A 19957-nucleotide genomic window follows, 5' to 3' on the forward strand; every position below is an offset into this window, starting at 1 on the left:
TTGTCCTGTTCTCTAAGTAATCTTAAGCATACCCTGGTAACTTGTTTAAGGCTGTTAGAATTTTCTGTGCACCCTGTCCTTGATTTTCTAGTGTTAGCGCAATTCTTCCATTAATTTCAAGTCTTGCATAAATCCTTAGCAATATTTTGAATAATTTAATTAATTTCCACATAAAGAGACACGCGGCATGAAGGGGGTTAATGTAGCCGCTAAACCTGTTTTCATGGGGAGCACTATCTTCTTGATAATCTAGTTTAAGTAAAACTTTCCATTTCTTTCCAAACCAATTTCCTCATTTTAACTGCTTTATTTCACCAAAACCAAATTTCTTTCACATTGAAGATCTCATCCAATTCTTTAGCTAGAGTCACTCTTTCACTTCTATATTGTCCCTGTGATGTGCATCTATTCCCCAGCATTAAAACCGCAATCCGATCCTGTGTATTACACCCGTTTTAAAAAACAAATGTTTTGACATTTAAAGCTGAAAAAAGGGTAAATTGCAACTTTTCCACGTGTGATTTGGCTGCACTGCGTTCTCACTTTCAAGTTGCTTTTGAACTGTATGCCTTTTGTGATACATTGCTTTATAGTTGTTAGTGATATTACATCCCTGATACTATGATAAAACATATGTACCTCATTATGTTACCACACATATAATTAATTATTTGTCAAAATCCAAGTGTCATTTTATGCAACTGCAAAGGGTTTTGAAATCCGTTGTTGCCTCTTATTTTGTGAGGGAAGGTTGGATTTTAATTCTGCCTCACATCCCAGACTCCCTGCTGCTTCTTTCTATCCACTCAGAATTCGGTTAATTGGGGTTTAAGGGAACATCGCAGGGGGAAATCTTAACTCAGCTGCTATCTATCCTAATTGAAAAAGTGCTCCTATTCATTTGTGCTTTGGATAGGTTCTTGTAGAAGGTTACACAAGTGTATTTCAGTGGTTTTCATTGTAATTATCACCACATTGGTGATTGCTGCCCAATATAGAAACTCTGTGAATTTCTTTGAAATTAATATACATAAATATTGTATTACCACCCACCGGCCTGGTTCATAGTCCATTGTGACCCGAGGTATTTGTAAAAGGGGGTGTGAGACGGGTTGGGTATCGGCTCAATTAGAATTCGTAGAAAATAAAGAAAAAGTATTCCCATTGAGCGCTACATCCTAGGCTAAGACCAAGGGTCCTGGTCCGGTGTGTGACGCACGATTGGAATCCTTCACAAATTGGGGTTTGTTTATTCACCCGTTATAGCTTAATACAGCAGGCTAACCTTCAAGGTAGTGATACTTTGTGTGGTTGAAACACTGTGTTAGGCTGTAGAAGCGCCTCCCCAAAACAAAAATCCTAAGTATCAGGCCTGTGTATAAAATTAAAGCTAAATCAACCCCAAAAATAGACAAAAAGCAACAGAATACAGATTTCCCTTACGTAAATAAATTAATAAAGAAAGAACACTTTCTAAAATGGGCACAGTAGAGATCAATATGGCTAGGGAGCACCTTCTGCACACATTATTTGTCAGGGGGAAATGGGCAGAGCAAGATGAAAAAGTCTGGCTAGGAGAGATGATGCAACAGGTCACCGCCATGGACACGGATTGTGGCAGGACGGTAGCCTGTTACATCAAGACTTAAGTGAGTTTTACATGACTCCAAATCTTAAAGAAGAGCAGATTAAAATGGTCCGAATCACAGCCTATGTGTATCTCCAAATGGGGGTGATGCAGGCGAAATTTGAGGAAAATAGAACTCTGGTGCAAAGCCAATCTGAATTCTTAACTCAATTTCAGGCTGAGCTAAAACTAGTGGAAGAAAAATTGGAAAAGAGACAAGATTCTGATATCCAAGTTGAGAATTATATCAAACAGTTAAAAGAGGACTTGGTTCCCCAACAGCAAAATAATGTAGACCAAGAGGCCCAATTAGATGCATTAAAAGTAGAGTGTCAGGAAAAGGAGCTGACTCAACAATTGACATATAACAGGGTCTGCTCAGGACAAATAACCATGCTGCAAGATCGGGTCAAAAAGTTGGAAGAGGAGAATCACAAATTCATTATTAAAGAACTCCACTTCCAAGCAGAATTGTATCAAGAGTGCCAGAATTTAAATACTATCAAGCAACAAAGGGATGACGTGGCTGAACAGAGGGGCACCCTAAATCAGGAGAAAGATGCCCTACGTCAGGAAATAAGCAAGCTAAAACTAGATTTACAAGAAAGAGAGTTGGGCCTCCAGAAAATAAATGAACTCAAAATAGAATATGAAAAGTTATTGGAGCACACCAGATGGGTAGAAGGTGCTCTGGAAGAGAACACCCAGACTAAAAATGCGCAAACTCAGGAGGTGAATCTCTTGCAACAAAAAGTGTCTCATTGTTCCCAAACCATACAGACAGCACGAAGAGACAATGAGGTCCTCTGTGAGGTAAAAGAGGAGCTCCTCCAGCATGTGGCAGCTCAAGAGTGGGTCGTAGAGGCCAGTAAAGCCTTGATAACTGAGAAAAAGGCTCAGATATTTGCCTATTATCAAGAGGTAGGGGCAGAGAAGGAGAAACTAGCGAGGTTGGAGAAAGAGGGTGCTAGATTTAATGCGAACTGGAGGGACACTGAACTGGTAGAGAGGGACAGGGCAACCCTTGATCATAGTACGATGACCTCTGTACTAAGGGACTCAAACCCATTTAATACTTTGTACACTGCTGACTTCATGTCTACTGGTTCACATGAGCCAGAAACCATGAGGCCGTCAAAATTAAATAGGCCTAGCATAATGGAGCTGACATGTCAGCGCCCCCCCCCAGAAATTGATGGACGGGCGTCCCTGTATAGATACAAAAACATAAAGGCTGATGTCTCTGATAAAGAAGTCTCCTATGAGAAGAAAGTCAGGAAATTAGATCTGCAGAAATACTACCTCCAAAGGGACAAGTTGGTTCAATTTGTAGAAAGACAGAATGAAATGAGGCCCAAAAAGAGCATTCTGAAGACCTCCAGAAGTCTACTCTCCTGTGCGTCACAAGGGAGAAGAAACTAGGCCCCACCATACTGCGAGCCCCTCACAAGCTCAAAGAATCAGGGAGCACCTAGAAGATCAGGGCGGGTCCTCCAACAGTAGCGCATCTGAGGGCAAGTGGACTCAGGTGAAGTGGCAAAATAAGGCAAATAAACTGGTGAAAGACCCCATTAGGCAGATTAAGGCCATTAGGAAATTCATAACACTGTACCACAAAAACGCAAAATATTCTGTAAGGGAACATTTGGAACTCTATGAACAAATGATGGACATGTTTCACCTTAAAGACAGCCAGAACTGAATAGAGTATGCTAAATGGACGTTCTCTCTGGAGTACGCTAGCTTCTTTGCTGGACTGGAAGACCAAAACCATTCAAGATGGTCCACCTATGAGGCGGCCATCTTGAAACACTTTTCCGCCCACAGGAACCCCCAAGAGGCTTGCAAAGCGCTCTACAATTTGTAATGCAGAGAAAATCAGGCCCCATGAGAATTTGTGCAGGAGCAAAAATGCGCCTTTGCACAAACCACTATCAGGGTGCACACGGATAGCAGAGAGTTTGTAACTACCTACTTTCATGCGCTCCCAAAATATATCATGACCCAGCGGTGAGGGATTTCCATGATAATAGATCTCTGGACTGGGTAATAGAGCAGGCTACCCGCATTTATGAAGTCCAAAAACCTGCAGAAAATAAAAACCAGATAGAAAACCCCAAACCAGCTAACACCCCTGCTGCTGCTAAGGTGGCGGAGGTGAAGGTGGCCCCCATTTTAGACCTAGAAAGGGTGGGGGCTAAAAATGTACCTACCCAAAACCAGCAAAATCAGAGGCCAAGAAGGCCTTCTGGCCAATCAGCAACAGGGGGCAGTCAGAGAGGTAATCCCACCAATGGGACCCCTAACTCTCCTGATTATGTAAGTTCCAGATACAAGGGCAACTGATTTATCTTGGGGTATGTATGGACTCCCCCAGCCCAAAGGGGGATCCCGCCAGGTAAGTATTCCATCAGGAGACTTCCCTCCTAACTTCCCTCAGGAGGACAGTAATCCCCCAAATCCTGGGTTAAGTTTCTTTCCCCGGTATCCCCAAAAACCCCAACCTGCAGGACAACCATCCTTTCTTTCCCCGGTTTCAGGACCCCAGACAACCCAATCCGGGAGAGGGGAGACCAATCATGGAGGGTTACCAAAATCCCCAGTACCCTGGGTACTCCGGGATAAGGGATAGTTACCCTTCCCGTGAACCCCCTAGGTATGAACAAAGACCCCTGTACAAGCCGGAACGGGTGTCCCAACTGGAGCACCAGGTCCAGAACATCACACACAGGATCTGGGTCGCATTTTGAGGGCTCAGCAGAACCCTCAGATAAACATGGTGGCTCAGCACCATGCACACCAATGGTCTGGCACCCCAGAAGAATGACTGGGAGAGAACCCCGATAATCCACTGGTTCCCGAGGAGGAGGCGCTGGGCAAGGGGGGTGTAAAGCCCTAGAGGAAGCTTCCTTCCTCACCCGTGAAAAGCCCCTGGACACCCTGGAACCGGAACTAAAATCTCTTGCCCCCGGAAATCTGCCACCCAGAGAACAGAGGGATGGTAGGGGAAATAAAGACCTCAAAAATGCCCAATTTGGGGAGGAAGTTAGTGTCCTCCAATTTGAAGGGGAAGAATCCTTAGAGGATTCTGGGAGAACAATCTTCTCCTTCGGGGACAGGGGAATTCCTCCCAAAGAAAAATGGGTCCCAAGAGATCTGAGTGAAGACTGGGTGGGTGTGGGGACTGATTCACAGCCACCCATTCCTGAACCCCAGAATTGCCACTCTGAGAAAGAAATAGCAAAGGAGGGATCCTCCCCACAAACTGGTCCTAGTGACTGCCACCAGGTAAGGGGGGGGCAGCACAGAGCTAAGGGAAACAGGGGATTCCAAAATCTCCACTATTTCAGGGTGCCACGTTTTTATTACAGATTCCCAGACTCTGACACAGAAAATAGTCCAAAATGCCACGTGTCAGAGTCCAAAATAAAGAAATTGACCACCCAGCTTGCCCAAAATGCCCATTACCTTTGCCCACTTGAGGAGAAGGAGGGGAGATTGTATGCCCCCGTTCAAGTGCTGGGGCAATGTGCAATATTAGCACTGGTGGACACTGGACCCCAAGCCACTCTTCTGTGAAAAAGGGCAGCTAAATTCAGGAAGGGGGAGAGCCACCAGATCCCTCTCACCCATCTTCCTGGACAACTCCAAAACTTCGACGGGAATGAAATTCCTGTCGAGGGGACTGCGAATTTGGAAATAAAAATTGATCGCACAAGGTGAAACACCGGGTCATAGTCGTGACTCCAAAGGGAACACCCTGTCTACTAGGGAATGACATCCCCCGCAGGTTGTCTCCCCTAATAGACTGTGTGAACAAGGTACTCTGAACTCAGACTAACAGGCCAATAAAATTAAAACAGAGTGTCAACCATGTTAGTTTAAATGGCACATGCCACATGGTTGAACAAAAATCTGATCATATTGAGTTTCATTTCCAGAATAATCAAATACCTGACGTGACAGTAATTGCTGTAGGACAACAAACTGGTGATGGGCACTCCTCTCCATTCCTGAAAATCAACCTTCCTTCCAGTTTTAAGTGGCATTCCACACTGGAAGGAAATACTTTGAAATTTTATACTGATTCACAATCTGAAAATCCCAATTCTATAGTCAAAAGTGATGAGAAACCAGCTCAATGTTTAGCTGACATTCAGAAAATTAGAGAACAGTTGTTCCTCCCGATTCAGTTAAATGAGGGGAAGGAGTCTGTTCTCGCATGAGTTTGCATGACCAACGGAAAGAGCTTCATCAGCGAAGCCATGTTCAGAAAGCTCCCAAAGGATCTAGCCATTCCCACATTTAAATTAGTCATTAAGTGGGAAATGGGCCTGGAAACTCCCAACTCCAAACATCTCCTGCCTAGCAGGTGTATGCTTAAAATGTCTATAGGTAACAAAAGCATAGAACATAATTGTTGGGTCGTGCAAGATGTCCCTGCTGCATTCTATTTAGGCAGTGACATTCTCAATCGGTTTGCAATTAATGGACCTGATAAATTACAAAGCCTGGTCCCGACCAGGGGGCAATCCCATGGACTTTTATGATTCCGAAAAAGCATTTCGGTCAGCCCAATTGCTGCCGTATGCGGTTGAGGTTCAAATCGGAGGGAAGGTCACCATCCCAGGATGGACCCGACAATTTCCACTTGAATTAAAAGAGGACAGAAACTGAAAAATTCTGACGCATATGTACACCTCAATGCCCATCTCCAACAGCAGGGGTTGGGGTTAAACCCAACACCATTAGTCAATGTAGAACACAACCCTATTCCAATATTGATGGATAACAGCAACCCTAGGAGTATCACTCTGGGTGCAGGCACCATTATTGGAATGGCGGTTGATGACCGGCATTTTTCCATGGATCTAGGAAACGAACTGATAGGACCAATCCCCAATGACTGCTTTGACAATGACTGCGACAATGACATACCACCAGACAGGATTTTCACTCAGCAAGGGGGGAATTTCCAGGTGTACTCTTCCTGCCCTTACGGGACGAAGATGTGACCTGTGACATCAGGCAGGATGAGGTGATATTCTAGGTCCACAATGACTGCCTCTCCTACCTGAAACCCTCTGTCGAGGTCAATACCCTAACCTAACCTAACCTCTCCACCCAATTGGAGGAGGCCGCTGAGATGAGCGGGTGAGTGGAACGCCACTACATTTTATTACTGCTTGCCCTGTTGAATCTGTCTGACCGTGTCCCCTGTTTTTCTCCTGACTCCCTTCCGCTTTCTGGCCCTCCTTCCCTCCCGCCTCCCAAATCACCCACCCCCCTGATTGGCCCCCCTCCCTTATCACTGAACTTCCCTAGGCAACCTCTGCCCGGCAGCCCCACGACTAAGGGTCCCTAGGCAAAGGACGGCTCCAACTGGGGTGGCTCCAACCAGTGTCTGCAGGTGTCGCCAGTGGCCAGCTGTCTACCTGCATGAGCTAAGGAAGGTAGGTGTGGCCCCTGCTGGTACTGAACCTCACTCTACCCTGCAACCTTATAGCAGACTCTTAAGAAAATAGAAACAGTGTGTTTTTTCTCCTCTACTCAAAACTGCATTGCGAAAGTACTCTAAATTTGCATTGTGAAACCTAGGCCTTCTTCCCACTTTTCGGTACTCTCAAACTTAGGTGTGTTTTTTTCCTTTACTCAATACTGCATTGTGAAAGTAGTGCTGCCCTGTGGCTTGCCTCCTTGTAAAAACACTCCTCCATTGAACCTTCTGTCACTATCTTAGCGCTTGTTGCCCTGTCCAATTGTCAACCTGTCTCATCCCGCGGTCCCATCTGTGCACACCCTGCCCTGTATCCTTGCCTAGTGTTCTCCCCTGCTCCTTCCCACTCGCGCTCTCTTCTCACCTCTCCCTTCCTTCTCTATGGTGCTCTCTGTCTCTCCTATCTTTTCTAATTGCTACTCTATCCTGCTCTCCTCAATAAATCTGGCAGGAAGAAGTTTAAAAAGGACATCCTGGTCTCCAACCCAGGCCTCCCTATCACTGACACCTATACCAGTGCCTCCTCTAGGCAAACTGTCACCGACATCCTCTTTGTTGTTCCCTCGCCACACCTACGGACTCTACATATGGTCTCTGCGCTCTCTCCCTTCTCTTCCTCTCCCATCAATGGTGGCATCCGGTGGGAGGCCCTCTTGGCCTCCTTCCAGTCCTCTAAGGTCATCATTAATGTTTACTTGAATGGTACCGTCTTGGTCCAAGGCCCTCAGGCCAACCTTCTCCTCTTTGATAGAAGCTTCCTGCGCCTCATCAACTTCCTCTCCTCTCCTGCTGTCCCTTCTCTTCCCTCCAGGGCCTCCTCGCCTTCCTCTGCTGTCTCCTCCTCGGCTACCTTGCCCTCTCCTCCTTCCCTTTGTGCCCCCCCTCGGGCTTCCTCTACACCTCCGCAGGGCGTACCTCTGATTTGTACCCCTCCCTGGAAGTCTTTCAAGGATGGCAACCTTCTCCATATTGCCACTCTTAATTCTCGCTCAGCTGTCAAAAACTCCTCTGACATCTGCCACCTTCTGGAGGAACTTGACCTCGACGTCCTCGGTCTCACTGAGACATGGTTCACGGCCAGCTGTGTCACGAGCTTTGACACACTTCTCCCTGGCGGCTACAAGATCCTCACTGTGCCCTGACCCAACTGAGGGGGTGTAGCCCTGATCGCCCCTGAGTGGATTCCTGCCTCTGTCATTCCTACGCAGGCCTACTCCTCCTTCGAATGCCTCGTCTGCAGGCTCTCTCTCTCTCTCCTAGCCAGTCCCTAACTGTGGCTACTATCTATCGGCCACCTGGTCAGATCTCCTCCTTCCTTTCCGAGTGGTTGGACCTTTCCTCTTCCCTCCTGGTCTCGACCACTCCACTCCTCCTTCTTGGAGACTTCAACATCCACCTGGATGCTTGCTGCCCTTCCTCCGTACTCTTTCGCGACCTTTGCGACTCTCTCTCACTCTCCATTCTCCCCTCTGGCCTGACTCACTCTGTAGGGCATACGCTGGATGTTCTGATCTCCTCAGACCTTCCCCTTTCTATCCCTCTCACCACTCCTCTCTCCTGGAGTGATCTCTTTCTCCTTTCCTCCCAGCTCACCCTCTCTACCCCTCAGGCCAAGCCAACTCCATCATTATCACCCACCTTCTCGGTCCTCCGACCCATGAAGCGTGTGTCAGTTGAGGCTTTCGCCATCACTTTCTCTCCCCCTCCCCCTTTGGCTGACTCACACCCTGACACAGCCCTTTCCATGCTCCAATCTGCTATATCAGACACTCTCGATGTCATGAGGATCCACCTGAAGCCGAAATGCAAGTGCAACTCCTGGTACGACTCAGACCTCGACACCCTTAAACGCAAGTGCAGGGTGGCTGAGAGGAAATGGCGTGCTTCACGTACATCCTCTGACAAACTGGCCTGCCGCCTGCTCCAACAACAATACCGGCTCGCTGTTTGCACTAAAAAGAGAGCTCACATCCAAGCCGATGTCTCTGCAGCATCCAACAACTCAGCTGAACTCTTTAAAATCTGCAAGGAACTGGCCAATCCTGCCGCAGTCTCTACCTCTCCTGTCCCTTCCCAAGCCCTCTGCACGGCACTGGCTTCTCATTTCATCTCTAAAACTCAGGACATCCTGTCCTCTCTCTCCCTCTCCCCCTCCTACCTCTACTCCCTGGTCTTCCTCTGGCCCTTCTGCAGCCACCTCTCCTCCCCCTTCTCTGCCTTTCCCCTGTTCTGCCCAGATGAGGTTTCTAGACCAGTCCGATCTATGAAAGTCTCATCAAAACAGGTTCACCCCTGTTCGTCCAAAACAATCAAGAACCACATTGACTCCTTGGCTCCTGCCCCGGCTGATTTCTGCAACCACTCCTTCGCCACTGGAGTCTTCCCCTCCCCCCTGAAGCACTTCCTTGTGCACCCACTTCTTAAGAAACCCTCTGCCGACCCTTCCTGCCCGACTAACTATCGCCCAATCTCCATCACTCCTTTCCTGGGCAAACGCCTGGAAATGCTGGCCATCTCCCAGCTTAATCTTCACACTGTATCTGTTGGTTGCCTCCATGACCACAGTCTGGCTTCAGAGCTGCCAGAAGCACAGAAACTGCTCTCCTGAACATCTGTCAAGACCTGCTATCTAACCTTGATTCCAACACCCCCTTTGTCCGCATCTAACTTGATCTCTCACCTGCCTTAGACACGATCAACCATGCCATCCTGCTCAACCATCTTCATGATAACCTGGGTATCACCGGTCAGGCCCTGGCATGGCTGACTTCCTTTCTCTCTGAGCGACCCTCCCAGGTTCAACTCGGGTCCTTCCTCTCCTCCATCTCTATCTCTACCTATGGTGTTTCCCAGGGGTCTAACCTCTCTCCCTGGCTGTTCAACCAATACCCGGCACTTCTTGCCAACCACATTGCCGTGCTCTGCCCCAACTTCCAATACTATGTGGATGACACCGAGCTCATTTTCAGGCTACCCCTAGCCACCTCTTCTCACTCTCTCCTCTCTGACTGTCTGTCTGCCATCCAGGAGTGGTGTGCTGCCAATGATCTCTACCTTAATGCCAGCAAGACAGAGATTCTCCTTATCAACACACCCACACCCTCCTTTCCTGTCACTCCCTGGCTCGCCTCTCTTGGCCCTCTCCCTGCTGCCACCTGTGAGGCTAAAAACCTCAGGGTCACCTTTGATTCCATACTCTCCTTCTCTCCTCACATCTCTGAGGTTTCTAAGAAATCACACTTCCAGCTGCACCTCTTCAGAGGTATTTTTCCTTTCCTCTCCTTCCCCCAGAAGCTCACTGTCTCCAGAGTTTCTCTCTAGGCTGGACTATTGCAACAACCTCTTTCTAAATCTGCCTGCTCCTACTCTCCGCCCTCTGCGACTCGTGCAGAACCGGAATGCGAGACTTGTCCTTGGCCTCAAGCCCAGGGATCGTATCTCTCCAGGACTGAAATCTCTGCACTGGCTCCCAGTGGCTGCGAGGATTAAGTTCAAAACCCTGTGCATTGTCCACATTGCCTTCTGGGGCCTGGGGCCCTCTATACCTTCAACTCTCTCTTCCTAAATATCTTCCTTCTCAAGCTCTTCACTCTTCCGCCTCCAACTCCCTCAGGGTCTGTTGCTTCTCTAAGCAAACATTTGGTGGTAGAGCACTTTCTTCGGCTTGTGCCTCTCTCTGGAACAGCCTCCCTGCCCATCTGAAACTTAAGGAGCACCATCTACGGTTCCAGAAGCACCTCAAAACCTTTCTCTTCGCTTCTGCTTTCTCTCCTCCTCTCCCCTGATGATTTCCTGGCTGATATTGACATTGCACTGGTTTACCTGGCCACCCTCTGATCCCCGTGCCCAGGTCCCCTTCTCCACTAGTCGCACACCTGCACTGCCCTCTTGGTTACCCCCCCACTTGGGACTGTTTCTGTATTCCTACAGTCCTACCACTAGCCTGTGACACCTGATGCCTGCACTTACCCTTTTACCCTTGCACTTGCCACTTGCCGGCCGTACTTTTCTATTGTTATTTATTCTATTATCCCATGTACTGCACTGCCCCTCCCTCTTCCCCCCTGCACTTTCTCCCCTCCGCCTTCACATGCACTTGCGCAATCTGAATGACACCTGGCCTAGTAGGATCATTGTCTGTCGTCCCTCTGTTCCCCCTCCCTTGCCTCGTCGCGCCTAGAAGCACTTGTGTATAGGCGTGTTATAAATGCCATATCATATCATAGCAAAACCCAAAGTCTTCCCAGTCTTCAGGCAAATTGTTGAAGAGCGGGTCAATCTAGCTGATGCCTGTGAGACTCCGGAGCAAAAGCAAAAATTGAAGCAGGTGTCCTTAGATTTTCAAGATATCTTTGCTGTGGACTTGTACGACTGTGGTCGCACCGAGGTCCATACTACAACAATTCTCCACGGACCCTGGAATGACTCCAGTATTTGTGAAGCAATATCACTTGCCTCTCGCTTCCTTGGAGTCCCTGACAGAAATCATCAAAAACGTTGAGTCCCGTAGGATAATTCGTCCAGTCCACAGCACCTTTAATAATCTGGTGCTGGGGATTTTAAAACCAAATGGCCAATGGAGACTCTGCGTAGACCTCAGGGAGCTAAATAAACAGGTCCACATGTGGCGATGGCATCTCCCCTACTTTGACCAGGGGCTGGCCCAGATCCAGGGGTCAAAGGTATACACTGCGATTGACCTGATAAATGGGTACTGGACCGTGCCTGTCAGTAGGGAGGACCAATACAAGCTGGCCATTACCTTCGAGAGCAGCAGTACACATGGACCTGGACTCCCTTCGGATACATAAACTCCAGCAATGAATTCAACATCTTCCTACATAAGGCCATGCCCGGCTTGGGTGAAAGGGGTAACCTGGCCTGTGTGGATGATGTCTTGATAAAAAGCTCAACTGTGGAGGAACACATAGCGGAAATCAGTTATGTTCTGACCCAGTTGAGGGTTGCCGGAGCAAAACTGTCCTTCCAAACGCCACAGTGGTGCAGGACCCGTTTCAATTTCTTGGGACATGAAATAACTCCTGAGGGTCTCTGTCCCCAGGAGAAGAAAGTGGAAGCACTCCTAAAACTCAAAGACTCCACAACTCTGCATGGGCTAAGGAGCCTCTTTGGACTGACTAATTACAGTAGGAAGTTCATTGAGAATTACGCAGAGGTCACAAGACCTCTGATCCATCTGTTGAAGGGGGGGTCAAGTGGGAGTGGGGTCCAGAACAAGCCAAGGCAGTAAAACAACTCAAAAGAAGTCTCTCACAAGTGCCTTGTCTAGCTTACCCTGTCAAAAACAAGGAGTTCTTCTTGGAGACAGGGTTCAGTATTATATCAAAAGCATGACAAGGTCAATAAAGTCCTCTCCTATGCAAGCACGACTTTATCCTCTGTGGTGGAAAAATTCGACAATTGTGAGAAGGCACTCCTGGCAACGGTGTGGGCATTGAAAAATTACTGCCCGTTCATCCAGGGGGAACACATCATAGTGGAGACTCCCCACCAGCCTTTGCAATACCTCCAAAGTGACAGAATCCAGCCCGGAAATGTGAGTAATTTCAGAATTACTTCCTGGACTCTGTCAATGCACGGCTTTCCTGTAGAGGTCAGATATGGCCAAAACAAGAAGTGTCCCATCGTGCAAGGTCTGGCTGACTAGCATGATTGTGCCAGAGAAAACTGTCTTGAGGATGAAAGTCTTAAAACCCAGGGCAACATGGAGGCGTACTTGATTTCCCCGCACAAAGTCTATGAAGAAGACAAGTGCGAGGGAATGCCCACAGTTTATGTGGACGGGTGCTCCTACCATGTTGACAATAATGGGGAAAAGGAACTGGTGGCCGGCGTTGAGAAAGCCTGGGTGAATGATGCCTTGGAACCCTCCACTGGGTACAAAATCGGTCCCTGCAGTAGTCAGGTGGCGGAGTTGATGGCAGTTCATCAGGCCATTCTCACTGCTGTCCAACACCACCTCCATGAACTGGTCATAATCACTGATTCAGATTATGTCCGGATCAGGTTCGTGGAGCACCTGGTAATTTGGAAAACCAGAGGCATGCTGTGTGCTAATAACAAACCTCTCAAACATGGCAAGCTAATCCAAAATATTGATGATCTGGTCACCCCTAATAGGATGACCATCTATTGGAAGAAGATCAAGGGTCATTCCAGAATAGAGGGGCCAGACAAAACTGGAGATGACCTAGCTGATCAGCTGGCCAAAACCAGAGCCATCCAGGGGGATCTCCTTGAGATCGAGTCCCTGTTGGGGGAAATCCAGGTCACTGCTGTCACTAGGTCCCAGACAAATGCTCACAATGAACTCTCAACTGCCCAGTGGAGTAAGGAGACCCCAGATGCTGATTTAATCACGGCACAAAAAGTGGATGCAATTTATTGGGAAATGTTATCAACACATTGAGGACCCTGAGAACTTTCATCTGATGGATACCGATTACATTGGGAAAGAGGACCTCAGGGTGTTGATGAAGTGTGCCAAAATGTTCTGAATCCAAGACGGTTTGTTGGTGAGGAGATGCATATCTGGTCGTGACCAGTGGGTGGTCCCTACCTCATTCCGAAGACTGATGTGAAGTCACGCCCATGACGCAGCCACAGCGGTCATAGGGGGTTTCACACTACTCTAGAAATCTTGCGGGAGTTTGCATACTAGCCACACATGGGGCAGGACCTCAACCAATATTTGAAGGGGTGTCTTTTGTGTGCACAATTTCAGCCAACTTCACTCATACACCGAGCTCCCCTCCAGAGGAGGGCGATGACACTGCCTTGGTCAGATTTACAAGTAGATTTCATCGAGCCCGTGATTCGCTCCTCTAGGGGGAACAAGTACATGTTAACAGTAACATGCTTGTTTACCAAATGGGTGGAATGTCTCCCGGCCCCAACTTGCAAGGCAGAAACAGCAGCTGCCCTCATCATCAACCACATCTTCTCGCGTTTTGGCCTACCCCAAAGGATTGAGTCAGACCGAGGTAGTCACTTCACCAGTGAAGGGATGACAAAGATGTGGGAGATACTTGGGGTAAAAAGGAAACTTCACATTGCATACCGCCGGTCCTCTAGTGGGGGAGTTGAGAGGTACAATGAAACCATTGTGAGCATTTGTATTGCTCTCCCCTGAAAAGTGCACGGAACAACCATAAATCACCAATGCAATTATAGAGCAAATACTTCAACCGATGAACAGACAGACACAATAACTCACAGCCACGCACTCATTAGAAGATAATCAGCTCTTTACGGCTATTTATTCAAAGATTACAAGTACATAGAAATAACTCATAAAAATAATATGGACATAGATCACAGAAGAAGTAAAGAAGTCAAAAAAAGAAATACATCACCGTGAGCGTAATATATTTCCTCATCTCGTCCAAAAGCGGCTGGAAGACCCCGGGGACAGCCAGGCCGAGAGTGCCACAGCTCACAGGAAGGCCAGACGGAGCGTCCTTCTCTGGCTGAAGTCTCACCTGACCCCCTCCGTGTTTCCGCATATGTAGGAACTCCACAAATGAGAGTTAATTCTCGAACCTTCTGGAATTGCACCTGCGCAGTTGAGGAACAGCCGTCGGTTGCCAGCTGGGTCAATCGAGAGCTCCCCCCAAGGAACGCAGGGCCTCCCTGCTCTAAAAATACGCTCCACGGAGAACAGTAGCAAGCCATAACAACATTAGCTTTCTCTGGCGAAAGGCCTTGACTGCATACCAAGTTTGAAAAAGCATGTTTGTCTCAGCACCGTGAATCTAACACTTCAGCAAAATGTATGCAGCCTTTCATTGCAGAGTGAAGTAAATATCCAACATGGCTCTGAGCGCTCCCAGAATGCATTGCATGCCCGCGCCATTTTGAACCAAGCATAAATCAAGCATAACAGCATTCTAAAAAAGTTTGTGGCAGATTCTGGGCCAAGTTGGGACATCCGATTACCACTTGTCCTGATGGCCATCAGATCTACACCTTCTTCTGCGACCAAGATCTCTCCATTTGAGCTAATGACTGGGCGAAGGATGGTGCTATCTCAGCATCTGCTCTATAGAACACAAGAGCAGACACTGATAAACGCCTCCACAACTCATGAGTATGTTGAGAATCTAAGAAAACACCTTCAACATGATTTTGCCTACGCTCAGGGGAATCTGGAAAAATCTGCAGAGGAGATGAAGACTCAATATGACTTAAAAACAACCAAAAAGGAATACCAGGTAGGAGACAGGGTCTACTTGTACAATTTCCAAAGGAACCAGATCAAGGAGTTGAAATTTCTCCCCAGCTGGTGTGGTCCTTTTTGATATTGTAGATACAATTTCACCTGTCGCTTATAGAATCTAAATCCCCAAAGGAGAGTTGGCAGAAGAGAAATGGGTCCATATTAATCAGTTAAAGAGTTGTCACCCAGACATACTTTGCAGTGGATTGAGAAGCCAAGAGAAAGTCATAGAGAGGAGACATCTGGAGAATAAGAACAAGAAAAAGAAGAACCAGAAAGGAACAGGTGGGTTTATAGGCATAATTATTTAACAGGGAGTATTTTTCTTCATTGTCAGTACGAAAGGGATCCTCAAAAATTCTAGTAACACCAATAGTAATCTGTGTCTTGTGAGTGATTATTTGTCTTTATCGTCTAAGAACTGTAATGATCGCAATGCATGTGTGCCCCACTGCTGTCAACCTTCTGGGAAGGCAGTCAGTGGGAAAATGTAGCAACTGGTTCTTATTTATTCACTAGATTCGTACTGGTTCCGCCCATTCATAGGCCAAGAAGGACTTCCCCAGGGACCTTGAAAGGAAAGATCAAAGAAAAATCTGGGGGTGTCACTCCACACAAGAAAGAAAGACCTAAGGGAAAGCTGTGGGTGTCATCCCACACTTCAACGAGAGACAACGGGAGGATCGTGGCGTACCGCTCCCTGATGGAAGGAGAACTCCACCTGATCAACCCCGCTTTGCCCTACTGATGAACCCCACTTTGCCCTACTCTGCCTCGACAAGACGTTTCAGAAGAGTCGGGGGGGGTTGTGGGATACATTGACACACTCAGCAGAATTCCCATCCATAACCAAGCAGCATTTCAGCAGTTAACAGCAAATTGGCTGCGCTGGCTCCTTGGAGCACCAGTGCCCCGCATCAAAACTGCGTTTTACAGCTACAAAATGATGGCTGCACTGTTTTGTCAAGCACCATTGGGCAAGGTGCAACAGGGAGCACACAGAGAAAGGCTGCCAGGGTGTGTTCTTGTGTGTACTAAAGAAGCAAAGTGAAAAGCAGTGCTCCTTTGCTGCTAGCCCAAAGTTTCCCATTGAAAAAGGGAGGTTTTTTACATTTAATATGATGCTGCTCTGATGCTCTTCATCTGTTCTACATTACTCTGCTTTTATAATTGAGACCCTGCCATGCCCATCCATATTCAGATTGTGCTCAAGCAGAAGGGAACATTATCCCTGAATGACAGGCTGTGTCAGGCCAGATCTGGGAAATCAACAGAAACTTTACTTTCAGCCGCACAGAAAAACACTTGACTTTTGGGCTACACATTGTCAAAAATCAATGCTTCAAAAGAAACCCTAGCTCTGAGGGCATATGTCAATTTGAGTGGGCCTGTGTCCAGAACAGATTGCTGTATATGAGAAACTGACTAGGGCTGCAAAAACATGTTGCAAAGTCGGATGGAAGAGAAAACCTTTTGAAAGGGACACACCAGCAGACTTCACCACGTGTTAAAATGTGCCTTTGCAAATAAGGAAAAATACCTGTTTTAAAAGTGTCATGTTGAATAAGGCCCTGTCTTGTCCTAGCAATGTAAAGGGGGTTTTGCTTGGAAACATATATGGGATGTTTTATCTCAACAGGCTTGCTTCTGATTCAGAACAATATAAAATAAAGTAAAGAAATAAAAGTTTTGGCTGTACTGGGAAAGCAGCCCAAACAGGGTTTTTACTATGGCTAAAGGGACATGTGGGGGCTGACAACAGGAATTCCCTAACCCCAAGAGAAGCCACAAGGGATTTCTGGGATGCCTATGTGTTAATTATGCCCTTTGAAACTTTGAAGGGACCAGAAGGCAGCATATCACACGCTCGTCAGACTTTTGTCTGTGCTCCAGGTTGAGACAAAAGATTCTGGGACACTTACGTGTGACTTTTAGAAAATCACCTCCCCTCAACCTCTACCGGGGATCTTCAAAGCCGACTCCAGAGCAGCCTTGTAAGCTATGCCCTTATTTGGAAGACAATGCTGGCCATTTGGCTAAAAAGGCTACTTTATTAATACATTTCAAGACTTTTTATCTCCAAAATTGGACAGCGCAGTAATGATAGTTTCACAAACTAGATGCAATTTTGGTGGCTTTAATTTAAGACGTGGTAGCCTTCACTGGCATTTTGGGGACAGAAATGGCAGAGAATTGGATATTATGAGGAAAATGTACATGATGCAACTTTGAAATGTAATATTGACATGCCTTATGATAATATTTACACATGGATAAAGTTATAGAATTTTAGGTAAAATAATTTCATTGAAAATGGCGAAGAACTATTAGACGGACGAAACAAAGTCCTACAAACTAGAGAGTTGGACTGCCATGCTCTACGGGAAATATATAATCTGCTTATGTAATTTGCAAAAATGTTGCGACTGTATACATGTGGAATTTATGTTAAGATGGATTTTTGGCAAAAAGGACTGTGGGATGGCTTTGCACCTCATAAAATACAACCCCCTAAACTGAAACCCCTCCTGGAAGAAGCAACCACCATAGGCTGACCTATCTGGTTCTTGGGGGTAGGTCTAGCTTAATTCTGCCCAACAATAGATCCGGTGATGTCACCCACTCTTATATAAGGGGTGGGAGCTCACTGGGACAGGACACTCTCTCCTGAATTTCCAGATCCTGCGTATCCAGACATTCCAGATCCACCTTTGCAAGATGCCAGACTCTACTGCTAGGCCAAAGCATAGCTGACCCTATCCCAGCAAGGCCATTGATCCAGAAACCCCACTAATATCCCAATAACAAAGGGGAAAAGCTGTGGTACCCTTTTGGGGAGCATCATGTGACCAGACAGGATTTTTGCCCACTACCTGCATGCCCGCTGTTCCATTGCCATCCAGGGACCAGACTTGCACTGCTGCTTGCTGTTAGGAGAGCCGCCATCCGGTGACCAGAGCACTTTGAGTCCAGAACCCGGTTGGCTGTTCCAAATCCCAAACTCAAGTGCGGATTGTGAGTATTTCCCCATCCCATAGCCACACATAGCCTACCCCATCTTGACGCTTTGTCTTTGTCCTATTCTCTAAGTAATCCTATCCATAGCCGGGTAACTTGTTTAAGACTGTTAACATTTTCTGTGCACCCTGTCTTTGTGTTAGGGAGAATTCTCTGTAAGGCTAATTTCCCAAACCTAGTGAGTCGCTCAGGAGCTTTGCTGGATTTTTGGGGTTTATTTTTTATCTCCTACTAAGAGTGAGATTCTTTTGCTCCCACTCTTAGACATGATTTGAGGTGTTGCTTTCACTTTCCATGTGTTTTATGGGCTATGGGGTCTTTTACTCCATAGGGTCTCATGTGTTTTTTTATGTGGGTTACACAGCACCCTCCGTACCGTAACCCAGGGGTGTCGTAGCGACCCCCCAACATAGACTCCATACCCTGGGATTGACTACTGTCTCCCAGGGCATGTAAAGTCACCATTGGCTTTACTAGTCCCAAATTATGAACAGAAACCAGTACAAACCATCATATTGTGGACGTACTGGTCGGGGAAATTCGATTGCCCCGGGGTCTATGTCTATGTGTTTATAACGCGCCGACAGCCAGCGGGCATCAGGGCGCGGAGAACACCGGAGAAAAGAGTCTTGTAGAAAATAGTAGGAACTGAAAGCAGTTCAGGAAAGGGCTGGTAATCATATGTATACCAGTGGGAGATCCTGAAAAGTCCGGAGGCTATTGGAAAAGGTGGGTTTTCAGTAGTTTCCTGAAATTACCATAGTTTCCTTCTAATCTTAGAATCCCTGGGATGTTGTTCCAAAATTTGGCTGCTTTGAATGGAAAGGCTCTGCCCCCCCCTGCTGCTCGTTTCACCCTGGGGATAACCAAGAGGCCTGTGTCGGCTGATCTCAGGTTTCTCCTAGGTGTGTAGAATGCAAATTTCTCTTTAAAGTATCCTGGCGCCGTGCCATATAGGCATCTGTGAACGATCGTCATGGCCTTAAAGTAGACTCTTTCTTCAATTCTGAGCCAGTGAAGATCTTTGCTTGCAGCCGATATGTGGTTTCCAAATTTAATTTTCTTAACAATGCGAACTGCCTCATTTTGCATGACCTGGCAACGATGCAGCTCTTTCTTGGTGGCCCCCACCAATAGTGCATTGCCATAGTCGAGACGGGATAGCATGATCGCTCTTGCGATATTTGCCGCGTTTTCTTCACTTATGTAAGGTCTAATGGCTCTCAACAAGCGCAAGTAATATGTGTTGTTTTTGTGTAGATAGTTTACTTGTGCTTCGGCCCCCACTGAGGCTTCTACCAAAATCCCAAGTGTTTTGACTTGGGGTAGAACTGGGATTTTGGCATCTTTTATTCTGAAAACCTTATATTGATCTCCTAATTTGGTTCTTGCATGCTGAGCTCCAAAGATCATGAGCTCATTCTTGCTATTGTTGAGGCTCATCCAATGCTTCTGCATCCAGATATCAATGATTTTATATACTTCTTCTACTTTCGCACTATCTAGTGTATAGTCTCCCATCATTTCAAAAACCAGCTGAGTATCATCGGCATAGTTAGTGAAAAACACACCGATG

The sequence above is a fragment of the Ambystoma mexicanum genome, chromosome 11, assembly GCF_040938575.1.
Source record: "Ambystoma mexicanum isolate Mex_15411 chromosome 11, UKY_AmexF1_1, whole genome shotgun sequence".
Classification (NCBI taxonomy): domain Eukaryota; kingdom Metazoa; phylum Chordata; class Amphibia; order Caudata; family Ambystomatidae; genus Ambystoma; species Ambystoma mexicanum.